General features: G+C 34.2%; 1 long non-coding RNA gene across 4 annotated transcripts; it reads left to right on the forward strand.

Moving 5' to 3' along the window:
• The first annotated feature begins 5,273 nt into the window (after window positions 1-5,273).
• LOC132180706 (uncharacterized) lies at window positions 5,274-14,744 on the forward strand. Of its 4 annotated transcripts, XR_009440184.1 has the most exons (6): window positions 5,275-5,554; window positions 5,797-5,947; window positions 7,761-7,832; window positions 13,454-13,533; window positions 13,650-13,722; window positions 14,493-14,744. It is a non-coding gene; the product is annotated as an uncharacterized LOC132180706 (long non-coding RNA). The 4 variants fall into 4 exon arrangements; XR_009440181.1 differs by having other exon boundaries at window positions 5,274-5,554; window positions 13,454-13,722; XR_009440183.1 differs by having other exon boundaries at window positions 5,274-5,554; window positions 5,797-5,942; window positions 13,454-13,722.
• The last annotated feature ends 3,515 nt before the right edge of the window (window positions 14,745-18,259 follow it).

An 18,259-nucleotide genomic window follows, 5' to 3' on the forward strand; every position in this document is an offset into this window, starting at 1 on the left:
TCTCCTTCTTCTCTTCTCCTTTTCTTCTTCTGCTGCTGCTGCTTAGTCTTTTTCTCTTCTCCTTTTCTTTTTCTTCTTCCCTCTAGAGAGAGTTGGCCGGCTGTGCAGAGATCATAAGAGGGAGATTGAGAGAGGAGAGAGAGAGAGTGTGGGGAGATAAATTAAAGAAAAGGGAAAGAATAAATGTTGAATAAAAGAATAAAGGGAATAAAGAATAAATAATAAAGAGAGAAAGAGTGGGAAAAAGTTGAATATCTCGCTCATTTTGTTTTAGTGACGTGCCAACATTTAACACATCAGAAATTTCTGACGTGTTAAAATAGTATGTCAAAAAATTTCTGACGTGTGAAAATAGCACGACAGAAATTTCTGACGTGTTGAAACAGCATGTCAAAAACTTATGACGTGGTATTTTTGGCCATGTCAGAAAAATATTTACTGATGTGGCATTTTTGCCACATCAGTAATTAGTGGTGTGGCAAAAAATTCTGTACTATTGCCATGTCAAAAATTGATTGCTTTTTTGTAGTGATATGATATAATGATTATATAGTATATTTGTTACTATATATATATATATATATATATATATATATATATATTTAACTATATATTATTATTTGTTACTTAATAAAAAAATATATGAGTCGAGCCTTATACGAGCTTGCTTACGAGCATGCTCACGAGCCTAACCGAGTCAAGCCGAGCTTGCTTCGTTTAATATTCGAGTCAAGATTTCTGTTCACAAAATGCCTCATTTAATAATCGAATCGAGTACGAACCGAGTTTATACGAGCTGATCCCGAACTTGCGAGTGAGCGGCTTGCTCGCTTAAGACCCCTACCTTATGCGCATGCAAAATCATGCCTTATGGACCGAGAGCAAACGATTAGCCCTGAACACAAGTCATGTGATGTTTTGCAACAGATGGCTTGGGGAGAATATCTTCAGACGGAAAGCATAGGAGCACGCAGAGTGTTGGCCGCAAAGATGAGGCTGGATTTGTTGAGCTTCGCTGCAACAATGTGGGTACAACATAGATATTACTTATTAGGGTGGCTAGGGTAATTTATTTTATTGATTTCCTTCGCACGCTTACACTTTGCATGTGCATTAATTATAGAGACGAGCATTGTAACGTACGTATAGTACACAAGGAATCTATATATATATATATATATAGAAAAATATAGAATTTTAAATAATTCTTCTCACTTTTATCTCTCTCTCTCTCTCTATGTATATATATATATTTTCAAATGACTTGCAAAATTCATCAATGTCATATTTTATGTGGAGCTAAGTAAAATTCTTTTTCATTAAAGTCTTAATATCTTGGAATTCAATTCTTTATATTTATTTTTTACCTTAATTAAAGAGCACTTAATTAGATTAGGAAAAAAGAAAAGAAAAAGAAAGAGCACTTAATTAGAGAGTATTGACTAATTTGTTTTTATATAAGGAAAGTTAATTATACCGTCTAGATTTGGGGTCTTATTCCATTGATCAATTTACACGATTGCTTAATTCACATAGACATTCAGCCGGCCCTTGTTGTGGGAAACTAGTTAAAATAAGAGAAGAGCATGAGAGATTACAATCGGCAGAGGTTGAAGAAGTATTTCTCCGACGGCTCGGGGCTTTATTATCACTACAACCACATGATGTGGCAGCCATCGATGCAGTCACCTGCAAGATCCTCTGGCATCTTCCTCGGTTGCCTCCTCTTCCTTGTCGGTGCGTTTGTCTCCACGCACCTGCTCGACACAAGTGTAAGTATTTAACTTTGTTTCACGAGTATATATAGATTTATATTGAGTTTTAGCTCAATAAAAATTTGAACTTTATTTATTTATGTATTTTTTTAAATTTTGCGATCCCTATAATTAACGACATTATCATTTGGGAGAGTAATTCTATAAACTGTTATTTAACACTTCAATCCCTCTGAAATATTAAGAGAGTTTACGCCATCAATTATCTTCACACTTTTGAGTTCGAATGTTGCACAATATCATCGTTCTTGATATATTTGTTTTCTATTTTTTACTCATTTTTTGTCCATTTCCATATAATATATCGACAAATCCACAATTGAATGGAACCACATGTAAGTCGTCAGGTTTAATGGCAGATATGCAAAAATAAAAAATAAAAAATAAAAAATAATAAATAATAATAAAAAATTAAAATTAAAATTAAAAAATTAAAAAATTAATGTGTAACACTTCTCAAAAGAAAATTTATTTCACACCACTATATATATGATAATTTAAGAAAAATATGGCATTTATTTTTTTTTAGAAGTGTAATACCATTAGGTTTTTTTTATTTTTAATTAAGAATGTATTGACAATATTAGGTTAGGATAGGATAATGGTGTCATCATGTGATATATAATATTATTCTTTTGAGAAGAGTAATATTACATGCTATACTATTATCCTACCTCTATCTACTTGTACTCTCATCTGCTTTTGAATTGGCCTTAGCTAAAAATAAAAATTTAAGGACACTTTCATAGCAACACAGTGAGATAGAGATAAGATGTGGTGAAGAAGGGTTGATTTTTAATGTCACATTTTTAATTGTTTGACATTAATATAACTTCTTACTAAACATTATAGTAAAAACATTGCAAATTTGAGGAATAAGATAGATTTATGTCCGCCTCAAGACAATGAGAGAGACTTCACAATTACCAAGCTTGGGTTGTGGTGCATACAAGAAGGGAAGCAAATATGGCGGAATATACTTTGACAAAGGCGGTGGTCCAAACATTTATAGAGAAAATTTGGATGGGCGATTATCCTGAATTTCTTCATGACAATATAATCACTAATAGTTGTAATATTTGATTTATTATAAATGAATAAATGAGATTTCACTTTTAAAAAAATACCACAAAGCGGGAAGAATGTAACATGCGGCATGAGTGTCGAATGCCCTTGCTTCAAGTTATTGAGGGCCACGAGTCTTTCACTATGACTTACACACGAGCACATGGGAACTCTTTTAGGCTCGATTGTTCTAGTTAGTTAATGCATAATAAGGGTGCGTTTGGGAGTGCGTTTTTAAAAAAATAATCTGCGATTTTAAACCAAATCGCAATTTTAGGGTGTTTGGGATTGCGATTTTAAAAACGCAAATTTTAAAATCGCAAAAGAATTTGCAATTTCCATAAGCTGATTAGAGGGTGCTTATTTGAAAAAGTGCGAATTTAAAACAAAATCACGATTTCTATTAAAAAGATATTTTGCGCAATAGTTATCTTTTTAGAACGGGAATGAAAAAAAATACCAAGAATACCCACCTAAAATATATTAAAACCCTTATTTTCTCTTTTTTTTTTTTTTTTTTTTTTCATCCTCTCTGTCTTGTTCATCCTTATTGGTAATTTGGTCATGAAACCCCAATTATATGCTAATGTTATCCAAACACTTAATTGATAAAAAAAGTACTTTTTAGTATGTTTTACCAAACACCTGTGCGATTTTAAAAACGCAATTTTTAAAATTGCACTTATTGAAATCACATTCTCAAACGGGCCTTAAGTCTCAGAATTCAAATTATAAAATAATAATAATAATAATAATATTAATATTAATGTCTTAGAATTCTCTATAGTAATGTTTGGAGTCTTTTTTATATTGTCTTTTTAAAATTGATGTGATTTTAAAATTACTATTAAATTTATTATAAATTATTGTTGTATTTTAATATCAATTTTGAAAGCACACAAAAAAAAAAAAAAACATTAAAATAACATTTAGCACATATATGATATTTCTTTCTTTAGAAATTTTTCTTCGTTTGATTTCTATGACCATATTTGATTTCTTTCTTTTCAAAAGGTTATGGTTATCTTGGAAAGTAAGAGTTAAAAAACCATTATTTAATTTAAATTATATATGCTCACTATTTGACTACAAGAATTGCCCATTATTGACTTTTCTTATTGTGCTCCGTGTCACAGTCACAGGGTTCAGCTCGCAAGTTAGTACCACAACCAATACTAACTACTAGAACATCCCACATATACCCTCACAGAAATCCACAATTCTCGAAAACGCCCTCACACCCAATTGAGATTCCACTCGACTGTACAGCCTACAACTTCACACGGAGCTGCCCTTCGAACTACCCAACCTCCTTCCATCCAGAAGAAGATCCTGACCGTCCATCACCCCCACTTGTCCAGAGTACTTCCGTTGGATCTATGAAGATCTTCGTCCCTGGGCCCACACAGGGATCACGAGGGACATGGTGGACAGCCTAAGAGGGAAGTACAATTTTAGATTTGTTATAGATGAGTTTCTGCAAACCACCCGTGACAATTTCTCTTGCACCGACACAGTTTGAGTCTGGTCCACTTATACATGAGATTGAATTATTGGTCATCATGGTCTCACAATGCAAGGATTCAATTTTCCTTTTCTGGTTGAACAAGTGATGAGGAAAGGATGAGAGCTTTTAATTTTTGGGTAATTTTTGTTCTCGAATCGAGGAATGAGATTTCCTTCATTATTTTTCTCCATTACTCACGTGGGCTTTTATTTGGTAAAGCCAGATGTATATCCAATGGGTTCCATCTGTCATCGTGCACATTAATTATCAATCGTAATCTACATATGTGATCGTGACCATTAGATTCATTGTACAAAAGTGGGCTCAATGGTATTTAAAACACCATATAATTGTCACTTAAATTGGTGCAAGACAGCTATATTCTATTTACCACGATGGACGGTTGAGATTCACTTCATCAAAACTCCAACGGTTCAGATTAGTTACGAAATGCGTGTATAGAAAACCATGAAATGCTGGACTGTCAGGGAGGAAAATAATTGTAACGTGGGCGTATTTTGTTGAAATCAGGCAAACGTGTCATCCTGTCTTAACCAGAGGTGTTTGATCATTTATATGAAAGTGAGTTTTCCTTTGATTGATGCACGGGTGCCTTATTGGATGATGAAATTGTCACGGGTGAGGGTAGATATTAGTGGATTACAGCTATCAAGCATTTACTAAGAAATATGTATATGGTGTAACAAAAATACTGTAAGCTTGTCTTGTTTGATTTAATCTGACGAGTAATATTAAATATTGAAAACATATATATATAATCAATGGACCATATTGAACCAACACTTCAGATCTAAGTAGAAACAGCCACGTAGGATAAACTTTTGCTAAAACGAATCAAACCGTTAATATTTAAAATTTAATTATTTTTTCAAATCCAACGGTTGCAAATAAGAGAACCCAAATTTAACCTATATCTATCACCTCTTAACTCTCCATTCTCTCGACTCTCCTCTCAATCTCCACCATCCTCCTCGCCTCCTTTCTCTGTTGCCGCTCCTACCACTCCCCCAGTGCCCCCAACAGCAACCACCACCACCACTGCAGCAACCTCACACCTCGACGCCTGGCTGAAGCTGAACGGCTCGTGCCTGGTTTCCAGGAACTTGCCGCTGCCAACCCCGCTGTCCACGCCGCTCTTGGAGGTCGTTTCACTCTCGCAGTACGCCGCGGATCGGAGGCGGAGGAGGTATAAGATTTGTGGGTTTTTCTTTTCTTTTTGGGTTATTTTTTTCTCCGCCTCTTCTTGGGTGGTGGGTGGTTTGGGGTTTTGCCGTTTGATGTGTTTGTTTGGTTGCCCAGAAAATATTGGGTGGATTTCTTAAAGTTAGGCTAATTTTATGGTTGGGACCAATTTTGGGTGGGTCGAGATTCCTTGTAACTGTGAGAGGTTCTTGATTGCGTATGATTAATTGTTGATTTAATTTGCAGTTCACAATAATCTTGCTGGTGAGACATTTCTTTGCTGTGTTTACAAAAAAAAAAAAAAAAAAAAAAAAAAGGTCGAGCTCGAGCAAAATAGACGAGCACGAGCTCGAGCTCGAGCTCGAACAGGGTTCAGACCCTATCGAGCCAAGGTAAGGTAAGGATTTTTCCCCTTTTAATTGTTCTGATTTGAGAAGTAAATTTAGGGTTTATATGAAGATTTACATTGTAGTTTAAATTGAGTTGAGTTATAAAGGTTTGAAGGTTATGCTGGCTGTTGGACGATTATTATTGGTATCGAGTGGGTGTTTAAGAAAAGATTACATTTTTTATCCGTAGTTCACGTTTTTTCTTGCTTAATATTTCAATTTTTGGCCTTTGTTTCTGAGTAATTTATTGTCTTGTTGATTTTGGTCTTTGGGTTTTTGATTCCCTTGATTAGTTTTTTAGAGTTTATGGTGGAATTTTTTGCAATTCCATACTTTGTGGAGTTGTTGATTACAACTCTTTCCCCATATTTATCCCTTGTTCGGCTCAAGCTTAGTGAGAAAGAGATTAGCTGATAGAGTAGAATAACAATGAGATATGATTCAGCTAGAATGGTTCGTTTTGTGTTATATAATGTCAAGTATAAAACCTATGTGAAACTTTTTTTATTCTCCAGAGTTCAAGTTTCTTCTTTTTGTATTTCAATTTTGTTTTGGGTTTGATTTGTTGGGTATGCAGATAAGGTTTTGAACATCACAAATTGTTGGTTCTGTTTTTATTTATTTTTTTTCTATTTTCTTTGGCACGATGTGTTTTGATTTTGGTATGTTAGATTGGTTCTTTTAGCAATTTTGTTGTGATTGGTGTGATTTGTTGTGAATTTATTTGAAATAAATGTTTTTGTTGATTTGGGTCTCGTGAGGACATCATTTTCAGACCTGATCTGTTAATGTAATTATTTTTTTTGATGCATGTTATGAGAAATGGAGGTTTGCAATCTAAATGAATTGGTGTATGCTTTTTTTGTTTTTATTGGCAATTCCTCTATTGGCAATCCCTTGTTCGGCTTTTGTTGGGAATTTTGAGTTTCTCATCTGGGTCCTCATTTCTGTTGTTAATAATTGATTTCTATGTCAACACAAGACACATCAGCCTTGTTTGTTAACCCCCTCCCCTTCCCCTGGTCATGATTTATGTGAAAAAGAATGAGAATAATGTTTGGTATAGAAAAGTGAAAAAGTGATATTAAAAAGTGGAAAAGTTTTGTTTTGTAGTGAATTTTTTATTTGAATAGTAGTAAAAAGTGAATGTTGTGATATAAAAAGTAAAAAAGGTGAAATTGTTTTGATGTTGATTTTTTTTTTGGAAAAAGAAAGTGAATAGTATTGAGGAGAGGAAAAAGTGTTTATAACAAACATAGCCGTCATTTTATAGCCTTCTTTCTTTGACTTGGATATATTTGACGCCCTTGACTTGTGTGTGGCTTGATAAATGCAATTTGTTCAATTTGTTTCTATTTGTAAGTGAATTTTCTTCTACAAATGAATTGTTGGATTGTTGACTTATTAGCTTCCACTTTCCTTGCTAGGCTTGATTCTTTCCCACATTGGTTTGATATCTTAGTTGTAGATGAGTCGTCCGCATGAGCCGTGTGAACTATGATATCTTGATATGGACTAATTTTGATTCAGAAAATCGAATATTTTCTGTCCTTGTTGAATTTTTAATGCAAGTATTAAAACAATATCAATCATAAAAAATAATTTGTGTTAAATATTTTATTATTAATTTCTCTTATAATTATTTGTTAGTGGTTGAGTTCAAATTATGTCTGTGCTATTTGGATTTTGATTTTTGGTTGTTTCCTAGCATTAGACCATTTTTAGCAACTCTCATGTCTAATAATCTTTTTTTTTAGTCTCCTTATCATAAATAAATGTATTATTTATATGTTTTATTCCTCTGTTTTTTTTCTTTTCTAGGTTCACATAAAATTTTTAAATCTCCAATCGTTATCGGCCATATCATCTCCATTGGCTTTGTTACCTTTTAAGGTAAATTTACTTAACGCCTCTTTTATAATTAGTAATCCTTTTTGCCGTTTTATTTTGAACCTGAATTTTCTACAAAACCATTTTATCTATGTTATGATCTCTGTTTGATTTTTTTTTTCTTTAGTGTAAAATGTAAATCTATGATCGTTTTGGTAGTCTTTGGCTACAAAGGAGATCCAAAGTGAAATATGCAATAATTTGTGAGCCCTAATGTATGTTGCAAATTTATTTCTCTCTCACATGCAATGTGATTGTGAATCTTAGGATCTAGCTTTAATTGAAAGCATGGGCTTGATTATTGTTTCGATTAAATATAGGAGAACTCAAAGTAGGGGAATATGTGTAGCTGATTTTTGCTAATGACTTGGCTTATCCATTGTGCATGTTTCTTTTGTTTCGTCGGACATTTAATTTAGGGTTTGATTTGGTATTTGTGTAGAGTATTATTATCTTATTATAGAGTGTAGGGATAAATAGAAAGACCTCTTGGCTCTTTGCGGCTATTATGGAATAATTTTATTGTTGAATGATGGTGATCTCTTAGCTATTGGTTTTTCTTATTCTTGAGACGGGTTACCTTATTGCAATTTCAAAATTATTTCCAGCTTGGTGTTGAGTAATAATGTGCTCTCCTAGCTGCTAATATGTCCATTTTAAAATGTTGAAAATCTTAGTTTGGTGAATTGTTAATAGAACAAAAATATGCCATATGTTTTTCTCTCACAATTATAGTTATAGTGTTATGTACTCCCAGTGTACTTTGGAGCGCCTTTACGCTTTTTAATAAAACAGTTTATTACTTATCAAAAAAAAAAAGAAGTTATAGTGATACATAACACAGGGAACTAAGCACGTGCATTGCATATGCCATACCAACTAGTATTCTTGAAAAATCTGCATGGTTGTTTAGTCACTTTTGGTTCTTATTTGCTGAGATCTCATCCTCAAAACATTTTGAAATATAGAAGTATTTTTAAAATCTTCGCTTTGAACAAACTAGAACAAGCATTAAAGTGTTTTGTAATCTATACATGCATGTCCATATAAAATTTCATAATGTGTGTAGGTATCAAGCTCTTAGTGTTTTTCATGCATTATGATCCTCCTCAAGCACTCGAAGATGAGTATGATGGACCCTTAAGTTCAAAGTTTGTGTAAGTGAACACTTCAACTAAAAAACATACACTCCAATGTTCAAAAAATTAATTTTACCATATTAATAAATTTGATTGTCTTGTTTTATGAATATATAGGATCGACTTTAAAGACTATGCCGATTTTTGTTTCAAAAGTTTTGGCGATCGAGTCAAGCTATGGGTGACAATGAACGAACCCATTGCGTTATGTGTCAGTGGCTACAGTACGTCAAATTTTCCACTAGGAAGATGTTCGAGTTACGTCGCAAATTGCACTGCAGCTGGTAACTCCGCTACTCCTTACATTGTCGGCCATAACTTGCTTCTTGCTCATGCAGCCGCCGTGAAATTATACAAGGACAACTATCAGGTAAAAATTTATCTGGTAGTTGGCCTTGTATAATTTCATAGTGGCTGCATGAGCAAGAAGCAAGTTATGGCCGACAATGTAAGGTTCAGTAGCGGAGTTACCAGCTGCAGTGCAATTTGCGACGCAACTCGAACATCTTCCAAGTGGAAAATTTGACGTACTGTAGCCACTGACACATAACGCAATGGGTTCATTCATTGTCACCCATAGCTTGACTCGATCGCCAAAACTTTTGAAACAAAAATCGGCATAGTCTTTAAAGTCAGTCCTATATATTCATAAAACAAGACAATCAAATTTATTAATATGGTAAAATTAATTTTTTGAACATTGGCGTGTATGTTTTTTAGTTGAAGTGTTCACTTACACAAACTTGGAACTTAAGGGTCCATCATACTCATCTTCGAGTGCTTGAGGAGGATCATAGTGCATGAGAAATACTAAGGGCTTGATACCTACACACAATATGAAATTTTATAAGGACATGCATGTATAGATTACAAAACATTTTAATGCTTGTTCTAGTTTGTTCCAAGCGAAGATTTTAAAAATATTTCTATATTTCAAAATGAGTAGTGATAGAAGTTACACCGGTGTGCGTAAACAGTAACGCACGCGGGTGACGTGGCATGTGCCACGTCGTTTGCCCCAATTAAAAAAAAAAGAAATTCAAAATCTGAAACACGTTCGTCCCAGGCCATTTCCCCACAAACCCATGTTCCCTCCACCTAGATTCTCTCTCCACTAACATCGGCGCTGTGATCTCCTCTCCCCCACCGTCACAGCCGCCGACCGACCCATTTTCCCTCTCCTCCTCACTCTTCACACGCAGCTCTCTCTCTCTCCCCTGACCTTCCTCCTCTGCCCACCACTATCTACTTCCGGCAACGAGGGCCACTTGTTCACCACCATCGGCAACACCCACCCACGGAATCAACTCCAAATCCGGCGACGACGCCCACCGAACTCCAGCCGCGGACCGCCACCGAAAACGCCTAGCATCCAAGATCTTGCCAGCCGAATGCCACGCACGGCACCAGCTCAGAGGCTTGTTTTGTCAAGATCCATTTTTTGCAACTGATTTGGTGAGTGAAATTTTGAAATGTGATTTTTGTGGGTTGTGTTTGTGCACGGCACCAGATCATTGCTAGATTCTCTGTGGGTGACGAATTGTTTCTTTGTGGGTTCTCTGTTTTAGTGATGAATTGTTTCTCTGCTTCTCTCTGCACCCAACACCCACAATCTTTGGGTTTTCGATTTTTTGTGTGTTTTTAGCTCAAATCTCTGTTTTAGTAATGAACTCTACTCTCTTGCCTGCTATGCACACCTTGTGTTCGGCAAAATGCCTAACCGACATTTTTGAGATATGAATTTCAATTCATGTTTTAAAATGCTCTTGCTAAATACCTATGGTGTTTAGTGGTGCAGGGGACTCAGCTGCATTTGTTATTCTGGTTAATATTTGGAGGGTTTTTCTTCTTGTTGCTTTTGGGTCTTGTGTTATATTTTTTGCATATTTAGATTGTCATTGGTAATTAAGCTATTTGTTTAGCCTTTTATTTTATTTTATTTTTTTAAATGTTGTGTTATGTTCTTCTGTGCTTGAAGGTTCTTGTTTGTTCAGTTTTTCTTGGGATGGTGTTTTGGATTTATTAGGTTTTAGTTATCTGGTTTTCTTAAATTGGGGGTTGATGTAGGTGATTGTTATTCGGTTTTGGCTGTTTTTATTGTTTGGTTGCATCTGGTTTTTTTATTTTTTTATTTTTTAAGCTTGGAAAGCCATGATTCAAGTTCATATGTAAAACAAAAAGGAGTGGAACAATGGATTCGGTGAATGAAAAGAGAATGAGATTTTTTATTTTGGGGGCTTTGTTTAATTGGTTTGGTGTTAATTTTTAGTATTTGATATATTTAAAACGTAAATCAACATATACTTGGGTTCTTGTATTCTGATTTTTTATTTATTTTATTTTTATTTATTCATAATCTATGTTTGTGACGGAAAGCATAGTGATGATGCTTTACTTATTTTGATTTTCCTTGCTAACGCCTCTAATCAAATTTATTTTTAGTTTCGACATTATGCGGAATCAGTTTGTTTGCGTCCTATAGGAGAGCTACAAAAGAATCTAGACTATCTTGAACTCATTGTTTATTGGGTGGCTGAAAAATTTGAGAAAAGGGGTCAAAAATTATATGCATGTCATTCGAGATTTTCAAAAGTCAAGTTTAATTAGCCTACATGGTTGTGTTAGGCTGAGTTCACTGGAACACCATACTTCTTTTTCATGTAAAATGCTGAAAATTCTTAACTTTACATCCTAATTCAAATGGATTTTCAAGAAATATGAACAAATAGAAAGTAAAATGCTTGAGAATGTCAAAAATCGAGCCTAACTTTATACTTTTCTCAGAAGCCAAAAGGCTCTATTGGGTGTTCAACGAAGGCTTTTAATAAAATGCATAGTTAATATGCTGAGAATTAAATGGAAGGATTGGCACTTTGGTTGATTTTGCATGTGATATTTTAGGCATTTGTTTGCATTTCTCAATATGATGATGAATGTCTCTGTGATGTTTATTAGAAATAAGCATTTTTTTTCAGTGCCTGGATGAAAATGTTTGGGTACTATACGATTGAATTGGGGCCCGACTTATGTGGTGTTTAGACGCAATGTTTCTAGGTTTGTTTTTGTAGACCTTGTTTTTGCAGAATCTATGCATGTTTGTAATGCTTATGTATTTTTTGCATAATGGTATTGGAGATGAACTGAGATTCTAGTATTGTCTTGGTTGGTGTTTTTAATTAGATTGTACATATGAATAGATTATGTCTGCATTATCAAATAGCAAAGGTTACATTTGTGTGGGCATTGATCTTTAATTGTTTGATGTGTATGATCAGGAAGCATCATTCAAGAACTTGGTTGTTTTAGTTTAAATTTTCCATTTTTTCTAGTGGGTATGGTTTATTTTCGTGGGTTCTGACCCAATTTCATGTGATTCTTGATCTGGGTTTTGAGAATTATTGCTTGATCCGGATGTTTAGGTGGTAAATGCTTCCAGTTTTGGTGAAACGGGACGGGTGGAAATTTCCTACAATCAGAATATTTGCTTTTCCAGAGGGATGTTGAAGTTTGCATTTGGAATTTATTGAATGGAACTAGTATTAGTGTCTGAAATTTCCGGGTGGAAATTTCACTTGAGATTTTTTTGTTGTTGATGTTTGTCATTGGTGTTTTTGTTTTTGTATTCCATATGTTTGATGAAATTTCCATGAGATTTTGTTGTTGTTGATGTTTGTGTTATTGCTGCTACACGCACAATCTTTGGGTTTAATTATGCTTATTTAAAGGGTTACTGCAAGATTTGGCTCAATAATTAAACATGATCCTGGCATAGTTGGCAGGCAAAGTTTCAAGAAGAAAGGACATGAGGGAGCACATTAATTCATTTAACTTACATGTAAAACGTTACATAACTTGTGTGTCTGATCTTTCCTTTGATGACTTTAGCCCATTTCTTTTTTGAACTATATAAAGAACCTTTATGTTAGTATCTCTTTAGATCAGAATTATAATTTTTGCACAGGGCCTCATCATGGTTGTAACTGCTTCAGTGTTGGTATTTAGTAAGGCCAACAAGGATTGAGTTACCTTTGTAAGTTGGGCTTGTCTATGGTTTTGGCATGCAAACTTTATGTATCATTTTTTTGCGAGGTCATACTTTGCATTTAGTTTTTTTTGGCGTATAATATTTGATACCTTATTAGAATGTCACCAAAGAATCATACATAGTTGGAATTTCCAGCATTTCTCGTAAAAAGCATATAGATTTTAAGGGAATTAGTAAAATTTCCACACATTATGTATGATCCTAACCCATTTCCAGTGCATAATAGTTGAAATTTCCCACACCACATAATTTCTTGAACAAACTATGGTCATAGTAATATATTTAGTGTTACCATTTAGATTCTGTGTTGTAATCGCCGCTAGTACTATGCCCTATTTTCAGCTTACAATTGAGATTCATGAGTGCCTATGTACTCTTTCTCATGCTTTGCATTTTTCATTAGTGCCTTTGTATTTTTGATTAAGTAAAAGTGGGAAAAGATCTCAACTAAACATTTCAATTTTGAGGAGGATTTAGCAGCTGAGGAATCAGCAAGAGAAGGAGCTTGATGAGTGACAGCGTATGCCAGTCATTTCTTTATTTCCTCAGTTTGGTTTCAACTGCTAGTTTCTTGTTATTATTTATTTGTGCGTTAGATATGTGCTCACTGTTTACTTGTCTCTCATGAAATGATAGTTGCTCAAAATGCAATGAGTTTAAAGTTGGTGTAAGAGACATCATCCAAGCAGGACATGGAGAGCGCTATCAGGTTCTCATAATTTTTTTCTTCTTCCTTTTGATTTCCTAAAATGTTCTTGTACGTGCTTGATATCTGTCACATGACATGGAGAGCGCTATCAAGTTCTCAGAATTTTTTTTCTTTCTTTTGATTTCCTAAAATGTTCCAATGGGCTGGGTAGATACAAAAACTCATGTATCATTTATATATGTGTATATTTATAATGTTTTGTGTGTGTTCAGTTGTTGATTGCTTGTGTTCATGTTTGAAAATTTGCGAACTTATTGGTGGTATCCTAATACATATATGCTACCTAAGGTTATAGCTTAAGCTTCATTTAGATGGAATCAGGGAAAGGATATTTGTTTGTGGTGTTGAATAAGGCCAATGTTATCAATATATGAATTTGTACCATATAGAGTTCTTAAGGCCAGTCAAAACTTCTTAAGAGCTTTTTTGACTGAGGGGTAATGAGTGCTTTTATCAAGAGTAGAAGATGATTTAGCCTCTAATTTTGTATCTCAAAAGTGCATGCTAGGATTTATCAATAAATTTTCTGGCATTTTCTTTTAAGAAGCAAAATTCTACATTTCTTCTATACTGGCTGAGGAGTGCTTGTAATTGGATAGTAAATGATATTATTATATCGATTTTGATGTTGAAATATGTTGTTCATATGATTGCTAAGATTTTATGCTAAGCTTTACTTTGTTAACCTAATTGATGATTGATACTTGATCCATATGTATGTGTGCTAGTGTGAGGGACTTTCCTAACGCAATTGCATTTCTTGATGACAGGCATTGCCTCTTTCCTGATGATGTTAAAAGATCATGTTCTACAATATGGTTGAGAAAAGACAGCAATTATTTCCTTCATGTGACTAAACATAAGATTCTTTTGTTCTTCTGTTTTTATCCCTCTTGATTCACTGTGTATTTGGTAGGTTGTAGGTACCTAGTGATTTGTACATAAAATTGATTATTGGAATGCTCCCAACTCTTGGCCTTATGTAAAATTAATTACTCTATGTGTAAGTTTGTTTCATCTCATTTGATTCTTTTAGCAAGTGTTGTTTGCAAGAATTTATGATGGAATTAAACATTCTCAAAAAATCGTGAAGGATTGGTTGTTTGTTTGACAAAAAATGGTTAAGCTGAAGGAAAATATTGAATTAAAAAACGGATGCAGTATAATCTTATGTCTTGATAGAGAAACATGCAGCCGATTGATGGCTAAATTTGCACATGTTTTGGCCACCTCACAATGCTAATGTGTGCTGAAGGTTGCAAGCATAGCAAGGGCATTGTTGATAACCATATAGCTTTATTCCTTTCTGTTTTGCAAGTGAAAGATATATTTGTTGTCAAAGTTTCAAGCTTGAAAAGCAAGTAGAAAATCACACAAGACTTTTTCGACAACACATCATGACTTTGACAAAACAAAACCAACAAAGTACATTTAATTTTCACGAACTAAAAGATTCTATGCTTCAATAGTATGAAAATATTGAAGGATGTAGCAAAACAGAACAAAGAGAATTTTACAAGCTTGCAACATTAGTTTACAGTTGACCCATAAAAGGAAAAATGTAACCTCTTCCTTTTGGCAAACATGCGAAATACTTGCAAAATAATAAAATAAGCCTATTTAGGGTATCACTTGAATACATTTTAGTAATGAATTTGTACACCAATAATTTACAATAAGCAACCAAGCAACTCATCATAGAAAACGCTGAGGACCTGCGATCCCATGAGTCTGATTACATTAAGGGGTTTTGTGCAACCAGAACATGCAAAGAGATATATTGAATATACAAGAAGTTGAGGCCCATCATGGCTATGCCGAAGACTAGAACTGATGCAATACAACATGAATGGCCTTCAGATGAAGCTACATCAAAATCAAGTAGTCAATAAGAAAAGGACCAATAAGTCAAACATTTAGAAACACATGCATTTTAGCGAAAGCAAATTTGGATATATTTTAGACAGCCATGTGAGAATGAACTAAATGGAAAGGTTGTAGTGGGCTAGTTTTAGTCAACCTGAGTGGTTCTTTCTTAATAGCATGGATTTATAAGAGTCAAGCATAATGTTAAAAAAGTTCATGCTAAAAGAGGACTTCCTATTCTGAGTTAATCCCATTGTTCGTATGTGTCACAATTATCCAAACATGCTTTTGACTCTTCCTTCGTAGCACATCTACATATTGGAGATACTTTCTGCAACTGAAAGAAACAATTCACTTCACCTTCCCTAGGTTTAGAAGTGATGGTGGCATAATTGGAACAGCAGTAGGTAACTATATGTTTCCTTTGGCTCCATTGAGGCCAGAACTTTGGTCTTGGTGTTGCCTCACAATTCAAGAGAAGTTAGCAATGGGATGGTACAAAACAACCACCAGCCCTTCTTTCTAATTTTGTGCCAAAAATTCACCACATTAAACTTCAAGAGGAGAATTTTATAAAAAAAATTGATGTCTTCTCAAGAGTTTTGTAGAAGATCATCATATAAATTATAGACCAATTGCATGCCACCATTTTTATTTTTATTTTTTGGATAGGTTATTACATGCCACCATTTACATAGTATTACCTACTAGGTAACACATCTGAAATGTATAAAAAGATTGGAAGCACAAGTAGCAAGCCATGAAAACAGTATAACTTCAACTCATTTGGTGGCATCTTCAGTAATTTTGATGGTTCCAACTCTCCATTTAGAAGACGCTGGGCTAATAATGCATTTTTCTACCAAGAAACAAAAGAAAGTGACTTCTTTTTTCTTTTTTTTTCCGAAAAAGAAAGTTAATAAAAGTAGCAAGACAAATGTGACAACTTTTGCAGCAAAATGTACTCATATCTAAAGCTACATGCTGTTTCCTCAAACCAATTTAATATGCTTTGTTTATTATGGACCCTAAGAGCAACAAACCTTACATATTGAAGGACTCGAGTCCTTAACTATGAACACAAACTATGTCCAAAAAAAGAAGGATTCATCTCATCAAGCAAAGGCATAACACTGTCTCTCTTTCATTCAAATGCTTTTAGCATTTGCTATTTACATGCTTGCAAATTCTTATAAAGAGAACCATGCCATCATTTTCTATTTACTCTCGCTTAGAATTTGATTGTTCAAAGATAATATACTTCATGCAATAAACTAAATTATCAACATCAAAAGAAGAGCAACTCACATAACGGTAGAACATCTCCACAACCTTCTCAGCTTCTTCAACAGTACTCACAGTGATAAGCCCAAACCCTCTACTTTGATATGTTCCCCTCTTGTAATTCACCTATAACAAAATCAGTAAATTAGCATAATTTCATGGCAGAAAATTCCCCATCTTCCAGTTTTACTCTCTCACACACACAAAAACCAACAAAAATTCAAACTTTACCTCATCAATCTCAACAATTCCAACAAGATGATGTCATGTGAATGAATTCTCCCAAAAAAAGAAAAAAAGAAAAAGGGCTTCTCACAAGCCCAAAGATCTGGCAGCAAACCACGATCATGACCTAGGTTTCCAAACCATGATTGATAACTTGACCTATAGAACCCATCAAGTCCTATTTTGGCAAGTAAGAAATCATGAATGTGGAAACAGACCTAGAGAAAACCGTGGGAAACAAACAAAGAACAAGGCCTAAAAACCAACCATTGATGATGAACTCCACAATCCATATTGCTCTAGACACCGGTAAGCATAAGAATCAATATTATGTACAAATCACCAGGTACCTACTACCTACCAAATACACAGTGAATCAGGAAGGAAAAAAACAGAAGAACAAATGAATCTTATGTTTAGTCACAGGAAGGAAATAATTGTTGTCTTTTCTAGGCCATATTGTAGAACATGATCTTTTAGCATCATCAGCAAAGAGGCAATGCCTGTCGTCAAGAAATGCAAATGTGTTAGGAAAGCCCCCACTGTAGCACACATAGATTTAGATTAAGTACCAATCATCAAATTAGGTTAACAAAGTAAAGCTTAGCAGAAAATCTTAGCAATCATATGCACATCATATTTCAACATCAAATTCCATATAATAATATCATTTACCATCTAATTAAAAGCACTCCTCAGCCAATAGAAAAGAAATGCAGAATTTTGCTTCTTAAAACAAAATGCCAGAAAATTTATTGATTAACCCTAGCATGCACTTTAGAGACACAAACTTAGTGGCTAAACCATCTTCTACTTTTGATAAAAGCACTCATTACTTGAGTAACCCCTCAGTCAAAACAGCTTTTAAGTTCTGACTGGCCTTAAGAACTATATATGGTACAAACTCATATCTTGATTACATTGGCCTTATTCAACACCACAAACGAATTTCCTTTCCCTGATTCCATCTAAATGAAGCCTAAGCTATAACCTTAAGCAGTATATATGTAATAGGATACCACCGATAAGTTTGCAAACCTACTCTTCATGCTACACTCTCTTGCTAAATTTTCAAACATGAACACAAGCAATCAACAACTAAACACACACAAAACAGTATATATATATATATATATATATATATATATATATATATATATAA

Source organism: Corylus avellana, chromosome ca5 (genome assembly GCF_901000735.1).
Source record: "Corylus avellana chromosome ca5, CavTom2PMs-1.0".
NCBI lineage: Eukaryota > Viridiplantae > Streptophyta > Magnoliopsida > Fagales > Betulaceae > Corylus > Corylus avellana.